This window comes from Chenopodium album, chromosome 7 (genome assembly GCF_948465745.1).
Source record: "Chenopodium album chromosome 7, dcCheAlbu1.1, whole genome shotgun sequence".
NCBI lineage: Eukaryota > Viridiplantae > Streptophyta > Magnoliopsida > Caryophyllales > Amaranthaceae > Chenopodium > Chenopodium album.
In genome coordinates, this window is record NC_137840.1 from 36,908,030 (window position 1) to 36,917,835 (window position 9,806).

A 9,806-nucleotide genomic window follows, 5' to 3' on the forward strand; every position below is an offset into this window, starting at 1 on the left:
TAAGGTAACCTGTCCCAAATGCCATGTCAATTTACTTCCCCTAGATTGTCCACTTAATGCCTTAAAACTTTGAAAAGCACTACACATTTGAAACAAAAAACATATATACATTACCCTTACACACATAAAATCATGACATTAATAACAAACTAGACTTACTTTGTCATTGCAAACTTAATTGCTAAATTTCGCTTCTGCCTCAAAGAATCAAAGATGATGACTTCACGCTTAGCCATGCATAAGACCAAAAGAACCCAATGATTCCTACATAATAAATTAGACACATTTGTAAAAGAGTAAAATAATATCAACAATTTGCAAAGTTCAAATAAATACAAGTTCAAAGTTTATACTTTTCATGGTATGGGCATAAGATGAACTGCTTAGATTTTTGTTTTTCCATCAAATGTGTCATGTATAGTAGGATACGATCAGCATCACTATGCAAATAGGTTTCTGAAATCATTTCCGGACACATGAATCCAATGGAAGCCACTTCCTCCGTATCGAGTAAGTCACTCAAGGCCCTACATATATATCATGTAATAACATTATAAATGGTAATAAATAAGTATATGGGAAGAGTGAAATTTGAATATCTTACATCATAAAAACTTGCAAAACTGAAATATTCAGCCAAGCTCCTATGAAAAGTTGATTGACATCTTCACGTTTGATAATGATGTCCTTACTGTCTTCATAACTAAAGGTCCAAGCATCAGCCTTAACCATAATAAAATTTCTTCTTATCCACAAGTGTTTTATCATGTGCACTAACATACTCAGATGACAAACCTACTACTTTAACACCACTGTTTTGCATTGTTGACTTGTCATCTTGTCGGCTAGTGTAAAAAGAATACCCATTAATGTCGTATCCCTCATATGACATGACTTGACATTTAGCACCATATGCCAACCATCTCAATGTGTCAGATATATCGTTAGGTGTGGTGGATAGTTGGGACATCACTCGTTCCTTGAACCATGTAACGAATGAACAATTATGCTCCTTTATCAGCTGAAGATCACTTTTGGAAGGATATTTATTTTTAAGAAAAAGCATGTGCTCGTCCAAGTAAGGATGAACCTCACTAAGATTTTGCAACACAAAAAGCTCGGCCTTATTTTTCATTTCAAAGCCCATGGATATCCTTTTCCTGCCAATAGTACCTTGACCTCCAAGCCTCCCATCGTGTCGAGACTTTGGCAACCCAATTTTCTGTGAACGTGCAAGATATTGAGCAACCCATGCTGCCACTTCCTCAGCAACTGTTCGTTGTACAATACTAGCTTCAGGTTTGGCCGGATTCATGACTTTTCCCTTTAAGTCACCCATTTCTCGTTCAAAAGGATACATGTATCTCATACACACTGGTCCACAAAGTTTAATTTCACGTACAAGATGAATAACCAAATGAGGCATCACGTCAAAAAAAGATGGGGGAAAATACATTTCAAATCGACACATTGTCTCAAGTATATCTGCTTGCAAGTCATCTAAAATACTTGGATTTATGACCTTGCTACAGATAGTGTTAAAAAAGACACATAATATTGTAATTGTATACCTCACTTGAGGTGGCAAAATTCCTCGAATGGCAACTAGTAATAATTGTTGCATCAAGACATGACAATCATGAGATTTCATGCCACCCAATTTCAAGTCAGACATTGACACAAGTCTACAAAAATTAGAAGAAAATCCAGCCGGGACCTTTAAACCATGCAATGACTCACAGAAGCTAGTTTTTTCCTTTTTAGACAAGGTAAAGCAAGCTGGGGGGAAGATACCAGCGTTTTCCTCGAGATTCGGGTGCCAACTCTGAACGACCCATAGCAGCCATGTCTTTTCTTACTTTAACTCCATCCTTTGTCTTTCCTGGAATGTTTAATAAAGTTCCCACAATGGCATCACATATATTTTTCTCAATATGCATTACATCTAGACAATGTCTAACTTCCAAATGTCTCCAATATGGAAGAGACCATAGCTCAGACTTCTTCTTGTAACCCCCAGTTGATTTGCTTTTGTAAGGCTTACCAAACTCATTCTCAATGTCTTTGACTCGCTGATAAACCTCACTTGCACGTAAAGGGCCACGAGCTTCTCTCAACTCCACTTTTCCATTAAAAGACCCCTTATTGAATCGAAAAGGGTGGTCTTCTGGAAGATGTCTTCGATTATCCATGTATACATGCTTGCCACAATTGTCTAGGCGCAATGCCTCCAAATCATCTTCACAAATGGGGCAAGGAGTTCTTCCCTTCACAGTGTACCCCGACAAATTCCCATAAGCTGGGAAGTCATTTATCGTACAAAAAATCATGGCACGTAAAGTGAAATTGGTTTTACTATATGCATCAAACATTTGGACACCTTCATTCCACAACAATTTCAAATCTTCAATGAGAGGCGCTAGATACACATCAATGTCATTTCCAGGTTGTTTAGGCCCAGATATTAGAAGGGACAACATAATGTATCTAGACTTCATGCATAACCAAGGAGGCAAATTGTAGATAGTTAGAAGAACCGGCCAGGTGCTATATTGGGTACTTAGTGTCCCAAATGGGTTCATTCCATCTGTACTAAGACCAAGCCTAAGATTTCGATCTTCTTCACCAAAGTCCTTGAACTTTCGATCAATGTTCCTCCATTGCGGAGAATCAGCAGGATGCCTCATTAACCCATCTTTCTTCCTCCCATCAGCATGCCACCTCAATAATTTTGCAGTTTTTTCATCCGAGAAGAGTCTCCTAAATCTCGGTATAATTGGAAGATACCATAATACCTTAGCCGGAGACCCTTTCTTACACATCTCACCAGTATCATTCATCTTGTAACGAGAAACTCCACACCTTGGACACTCATGCAAATCAGCATACTCATTTCGATACAACACACAGTCATTGGGACAAGCATGTATCTTCTCATACTCCATACCCAAGGGGCACATAAGTTTCTTGGCCTCATAGGTGGAGTTTGGAAGTTCATTCCCGTCGGGAAACATTTCTACTAAGGCTTCTAACAACTGCGTAAAACCCTTGTCAGTCCAACAATTGCTCGCCTTTAAGTTGAATAACTTCATAATAGCACCAAGTTTAGTGAACTTTGTACAACCAGGATATAACGGGGTTTCAGCAGCTCTCAAAATACTATCATATGTCTGGGGACACTCTGTGAAATGGTCTTCAACATCTTGCATCATTTCATCTATCCTGTCCTTCTCCACTTCACTCTCACTTTCAACACCAATATCATCAACTGTATCGATATCCTCACCTTGGGGGTCATTATCATCATCACAATGATTCTCATCTTCCCTTGGACAATAACTAGAACTTGCCTCAATATATATGCTCTCACCATGCCATGTCCACCTCGTGTAGTTTTCTTTAAACCCACGACGAATTAGATGATCTTTAATATCAACTATATCACGATATCCCCTCGAATTATTACAGTCACAACAAGGACAAAGAATATTCTTTGACTTATTCTCTGTTTGGTGTTTTAAGGCAACAGTGCTAAACTCTTCAATTCCTCGTAAAAAACTTGTACAATTTCGTTTACCATACATCCAACTTCGATCCATTTTCAACCACTGAATAACAAAATTAATTTTAAGATAATGTGTATATTTTGTAACATATATAGCTCCTTAACCATAAACAAGAATATAAGGCATCAAACATTTTCATTCAAAGTTTATATCATGTAAATGCAACTCCGGATGATCCAATAAGGTCCTTATCACTCCAACCTAACCCATTCTTGAATGTCCTATCTCACTAATAACTACTTGTAAAGTTTGGTTCTAAAGAAAATCCGGCAGCATTTCCCTATAGTTCTCCAAGCACACAATGTAGATAATCGGCTATCAACATATGTACCCAGAGAACAATCGGGAAATAGTGAGCCATGATCTTCTTAGATCCAAAACAATTCAAGTAGTTATCACCTAAATGAGATAGAACATTCAAGAACAGTCCCAAACCGGGGACTATTCAAGACTTACTCCTAATGAGTAAGCCCTGAACGGGTATCTAAGTCAATGATGCAAGTATTATTGCAATTCCAATCAATTATATCACAATTAAAAATCTCATACAATTCACAATCATTATACCAACCAGAACAAATAAGTTAATATTGCAAAGAATGGTTCAGATATATATACCACAAGTGAAGACAATCTCGTATGCGTACTACCGCCTTAATCGTTTGTCCACAACCAGAACCTCGAGCAACTTGTGGAATTCACTTCCGCATAATTAAGAATCTGCCATAAAAAATTACATATATTAAACCAACATAGTTGATTCAACTTAATCTGCCATGTGACATAAAAGTTGTTATTCGACATTGATTCTATTCTTTAATCCTCTTTTTGTTTTCTTTTCTGATCAAATTTGACTTTATTACATATCTTTATAAGTAAAGGTGGGGGTGCATAACTGCATATGTAATAGTCAGGTGTGACGGGGTTCAAGCAAAGAGTAGGAATCTTAGTGGATCATAATTTTCACCAAAACCTTACCTAATTAATTAATCATACTAATAATTTTCTTCATAAAATCAAATCAAGCAACCCATTCCTAAGAGGTATTCACAATATTTGACTCACGTGACGCCATGTGAGTCCGTAGGAGCAATTTTTTAATTAATGGCAGATCAACTGGTACCGTACTCACCCCCTTTCCTTTATATCTTATTGTTTATAGTGGACAGGAATACATACAACATATACTATATATGATGATCACAGAAAGTGACCAAACCAAAAGGGACAGTCCAAATATTAAGTATCTTTGTCCCTGTGATTATGATAATCCATTTGTCTGACCACGTATTTGCGTGTGTGCTCGTGATCCTAAATCTCATAGAACAAGAGCGAGCACGAGAGAAATAGAGTTCAGGACATTACTGAAAGTGCCTAAGTAGAGGTACTTGTTCTCATAAACGCACCCAATTCGTGCTTCCCATCGCCCATTATGATGATGCCTACAAAAAAAATTAAATGATAAAAAATAATTTTAATAAGACATTCAAAGAATCATAGATGTCAACCAGTAGTATATTGCAAAACAGCAACTGTAAAAATCTACAGACTAAATGCAAACAAATTTGCAGAACAAATGGAGCACTAACAATTATCCATAGTAAAAGAACACAATCTATTAAATTACTTTAGTTTGAAGTTTGAAACTTCAAAGAAACCATGGTATTTCAAAAAAACAAAAAAAAAGCCCCAAAAACAGTGCAATAGTATTTCACTGGGTGGAAGAACAGATCGCATAAAAGCAGGATTTGCAGGTGAACAACTATGTCAAGTTGACTGCACTCCTACGCCAATAACATGAAGTAATAATAAGCTCCTTACTTAACTAAACTACATAGAGAAAGTAAAAGACAATTTCCTACACGCCAGAGAAAAACTAAGGCTGAGTACATAACCTGTGAGGCTGTGATACCTTCACAAGTATCCGCCTACTTCTAAAGGTCAAAGACCCAAAGAGAAAAAGTTCAATATTTGCTCCATAATTATACCGTACATAATATTGAAAAGATCCCAGATGATTAAGCCTAGCATTCCAATTACAATATCACTTCTCTATTAGGACATAAGCTAGAGGCCTGGCTTATCATGCAACGCCTTCTTGGTTTTTTAGTTTATAAAAGTTACTTCTGGCTTAAATTGCAAAGTTAACAATTTATTCATGCGTTATTGACTATGCTATTTAGGCTTGGGTATGCCGGTATGGTACATATCCGTTTTCAGGGACTATGCAATATGCTCAAATGACTATGCTATTCTACAGACTGTTCAAAGATGCAAACAAGCAACCAGTAAAATATTGCAAAACAACCATATAAATTCAATGACTATGCAATATGCTCAGATGAAAATTGACTTCAAAAATTCAATGACTGAAATTCACAAGTATGCAATATGCTCAAATGAAAATTCAATGACTGAAAATTATAAAAATTCAATTAAATCTGCCATATAAATTCTAATTAGTGAACTAACACTAAACCTGAAATTAAACTAAGTCATTGTTCAAGTTAAATGCTACATTCTATCTACCATGAAAAGATTAAACATAAATAGAAGCAATCTTACCATAGGTGAAATTGATTTCTAAAATTCAACAATGTCGAGCCGAAATCGATTTTTGGGGGCGAAATTAAGCAATTTTTCCACTCGAAAATTCAAAAATTCAACATTGCTGTAATTTGCTTGAACTTCCTCGCGTTTTTGGGGGCGAAATTAAGCGATTTTTCCACTCGAAAAGCTCAGATATTGCTCGAATTTTTTCAGCAGGATTTTTAATTGAATTTTTTGGGGTTTCTAGGGTTCGAATTCGTATGGAATTGAGTACATTTTTTGCTCGAAATGGGGGATTTTTGGTCGAAAATAATCAATTTTTCTGGGGTTTAAGGGTTCGAATTAATTAGGGTTTTTGGTCTAAATTTTTGCTCGAAATTGCTCGGATTTGCTGCCGATTATGGGTGTTGAACTTGATTGCGATTTTGGATGTTGAATTTGCTGGGGAATTGCAGTTTTTTGGGCGAATTTGTGGGTGTTTTTTGGGCGAATTTGTTGGATTGAAGGGTCGAAATTAAGCAACTCTGTTTAGTGAATTAGTGAAAGTGAAAAGCTAAGGTCAAAAAAGCGCAGAAAACCTAAAGCAGAGTTATTTGCGTCACTTTATAATAAAAATGCGACGCAAATAACAAAATCTGAAATGCTGAAAATTTGTTATTTGCGTCGCTTATTTATTAAAAGAGTGACGCAAATTATTCACTGCCTTATTTGCGTCGCTTGTCAGTAAATGAGTGACGCAAATAATAAACTTATTTGCGTCGCTTTAATAAATAAGAGCGACGCAAATGATAGAAAGCTAACATTCATTTGTTTTTTGCGTCGCTTCTTTAATAACAAGCGACGCAAATAACTTTAAAGTATGGTAAAAATACACATTTGCTTCGTTCTTTAGAATGAGTGACGCAAATATGGCGACGCAATGAGCCTTTTTCTACTAGTGTCTTCTTCTGAGTTTGGGTGTCTCGCATCCCCGCGCAATGAGTTTGTTTTGTGATAATCAATCTGCTTTGTATATTGCGCAAAATCTGGTTTTCCATGAGCGTACCAAGCACATTGAGGTGGATTGCTATTATCTTCGTGATCTGATTAAGGACGGTATCATTAGTCCGTCTTATGTGAGGACAACGGACCAATTAGCGGATATTTTCACCAAGGCTTTGAGTAAAAGTCAATTCATGTATTTACTTGGCAAGTTGGGCATTTGTGATTTGCATGCTCCAACTTGAGGGGGGGGGGGGGTGTTAGGGCCTATATTTAGTATATAGATATATAGCTAACGGGCCTAGTTCTTGTGCCCTAATCTCTTGTATATATATTTGTGCATACCCCTAATACGAAATACAACACTCTATTCACTCTACTCTCTCTAATTTGACACTTAGACCTCCGGCTGTAACCAACTTAAAATTTTTTAGACTTTTCTTCATCAACAAGCAGCCCATTCACAAAGTCTGTATCTTCTTTCTTCGTAATTGTTGGGAAAATGACGATATTCCCAACACCGTACAAAGAATCAGGGTTATTACTGAGGTAAGTATTATTTTCGAATGGTGAAATGACATTGGCCACGTCATCAGTGATGGTGTTTGTGGTTGATTTAGTTTGAGATAAATCAAAAGAAACAATGGCAATAACGCCACCAAATAAAAAATCTTTCCATTGATGTTGGTGAAATACCAGGAAAAAAATATGAGAATAATGAAGGGGGGTCTGAATAGTCTAACAACTCTATACAAGATCTATAAAATTCTCCATCGTCATATGTCATTATGATTGTTAAATATTTTGATTTAAAGAGAGAAAGATTAAGTACTAAGCTTGTTAAAATTGAAGTATTGGGTGGAAGATTGAAGGAGGTAAAAATCAAGGGGAAAATGTTGGAATGAGTGAGATTGGAAAGATAATATTTAGGCTTGTAGAAAACTTGGGATTAGAGAGTGATTCATCATATATAAACTAACAACCAATGGTTGATGATCTTTTATATTCAACTTGATACACTCACATTATTACTTTCAAATAAAATTATTTGAGGACATTTAATGAAAAGCTAGAAAATAAATTAGGGTGTAATTAAGGTTGTTTTCTACAAACTCAAATTCACTTATCCAGATATACTGGAACTTATCAGACCTTATTACAGCTCATTTTAGTTGTAAATTAAACTTGCGTAAGCTTACTAATGTTTATTAGAATTTACCTTAAACATATATTTACTCAAAAAATACACGCACTAGTAAGTAATTAGTAATAACATATATTTTTATTAGTAAATGAAAATTTAGTAAAATAGTAAAATTCATGCTAACTAAATCGAAACTATTATTCAAAAATTTAGAATAAAATAAACTACATAAAGGGCGTACAAAAGTCTTAAAGATTTTCTTATTACAAAAAGTTATACTCATAATTAATGAAATATCAATTCAAATCTCAAGTAATTTGTTTCACTCTAACTTTGATATTTTTTCCTTATTAGGGTTAAAGACATGATATTCTTCCAAAAATAAATTACATCTTTTTTAAATTACACAATATTTTAAGATGATGATGTGTACAACACCAATTTTAACTTGTGTATTATATATATGTACTCTAATTCGGTAACACTGGCTAGGTGTGAACAAAAAATCCGATTACCCTATTTTAGAATCATAACTAGCTTTGACTTGACAAGCATGGATCTAAACTCGGTTAAACCAATGTCATACCCTATTTAAAAAAAAAGGACCTTATTTCGACAAATTCTATTTCAAGGTCCTTAGATTTTAAAACCGGTTCAAACTAAGTACACACTAAGTTCCATGTTTTTAGAATATTTTTTATAAAATTAATTATTGTTGAACCCAAAATCAAAATTTAGTTGACTTACATTGACCATGGAATTTAACTAATAAATTTGACCTTAATTGGAGTATCTAACTCTGAATATTAGACGGCCCGAAGCCAAGCAAATCATGATATTAAATGAAGGCCAAGGATAAATATCAAGCCCAAGGAAAGAGGCTCAATACTAAGGAAGATCAAACAGTTAAAACTAATATTAAAACATAGATTTTGCACCAAGATTATGAACCAACCAACAGTTATGAGAAGATCATGGAGAGACTTTCAAGGAGTGCTTTGCTTATAAATAGAGGAAAGACTTTAGAGAAAAGGCATCATCGATCAACTAACACAAGCATTCATTTTCCTTTTAAGCCTTCTTTACAACTTTTTTACTTTCCTCGGCTTAGTAACTAGATTATCGGTTAGTCTACTTAGCATGTATTGAAGATCGTCCATTTATTCCAATTGTATGAACGTGCCAGTAATATTTCCTTCACCATGTACTATTCTAGTGCTAACTTTATCTTTTAATTAATGGAAAATGTATCATGTTTTATCATATGTTCATCTATTCATTTCTTTAGCGATCCAACTCTTCTAAAACTTTTTGGTGGATAACTTCTTTATTGTTTTGTTGTGTTACGTTGAGGTTATCACTTTGAAACCAGTTAGAGATTGAGTATTTGACTTCTTTTTTGTCAAGAACACTATTTTAAGACGAGTTTAAAGAGGATGATGATCCTATACAACTAGACCCAAACTTGAGACTTATAATGAGGGTTGTGCCAGTGTTACTAGTTCAACTTTGAATGAAAAGATGGCAGGCCTAACTAGGGATGGCAACGGGTCAAATCTAGACAG

The 9,806-nt window shown here is 35.1% G+C and overlaps 1 long non-coding RNA gene across 1 annotated transcript; it reads right to left on the minus strand.

Moving 5' to 3' along the window:
- Positions 1 to 499: 499 nt before the first annotated feature.
- LOC145641054 (uncharacterized) lies at positions 500 to 5,231 on the minus strand. The gene is made up of 3 exons (XR_014115127.1): positions 4,932 to 5,231; positions 4,185 to 4,286; positions 500 to 527 (listed from the first exon to the last, which is right to left on the minus strand). It is a non-coding gene; the product is annotated as an uncharacterized LOC145641054 (long non-coding RNA).
- Between the last annotated feature and the right edge of the window lie 4,575 nt (positions 5,232 to 9,806).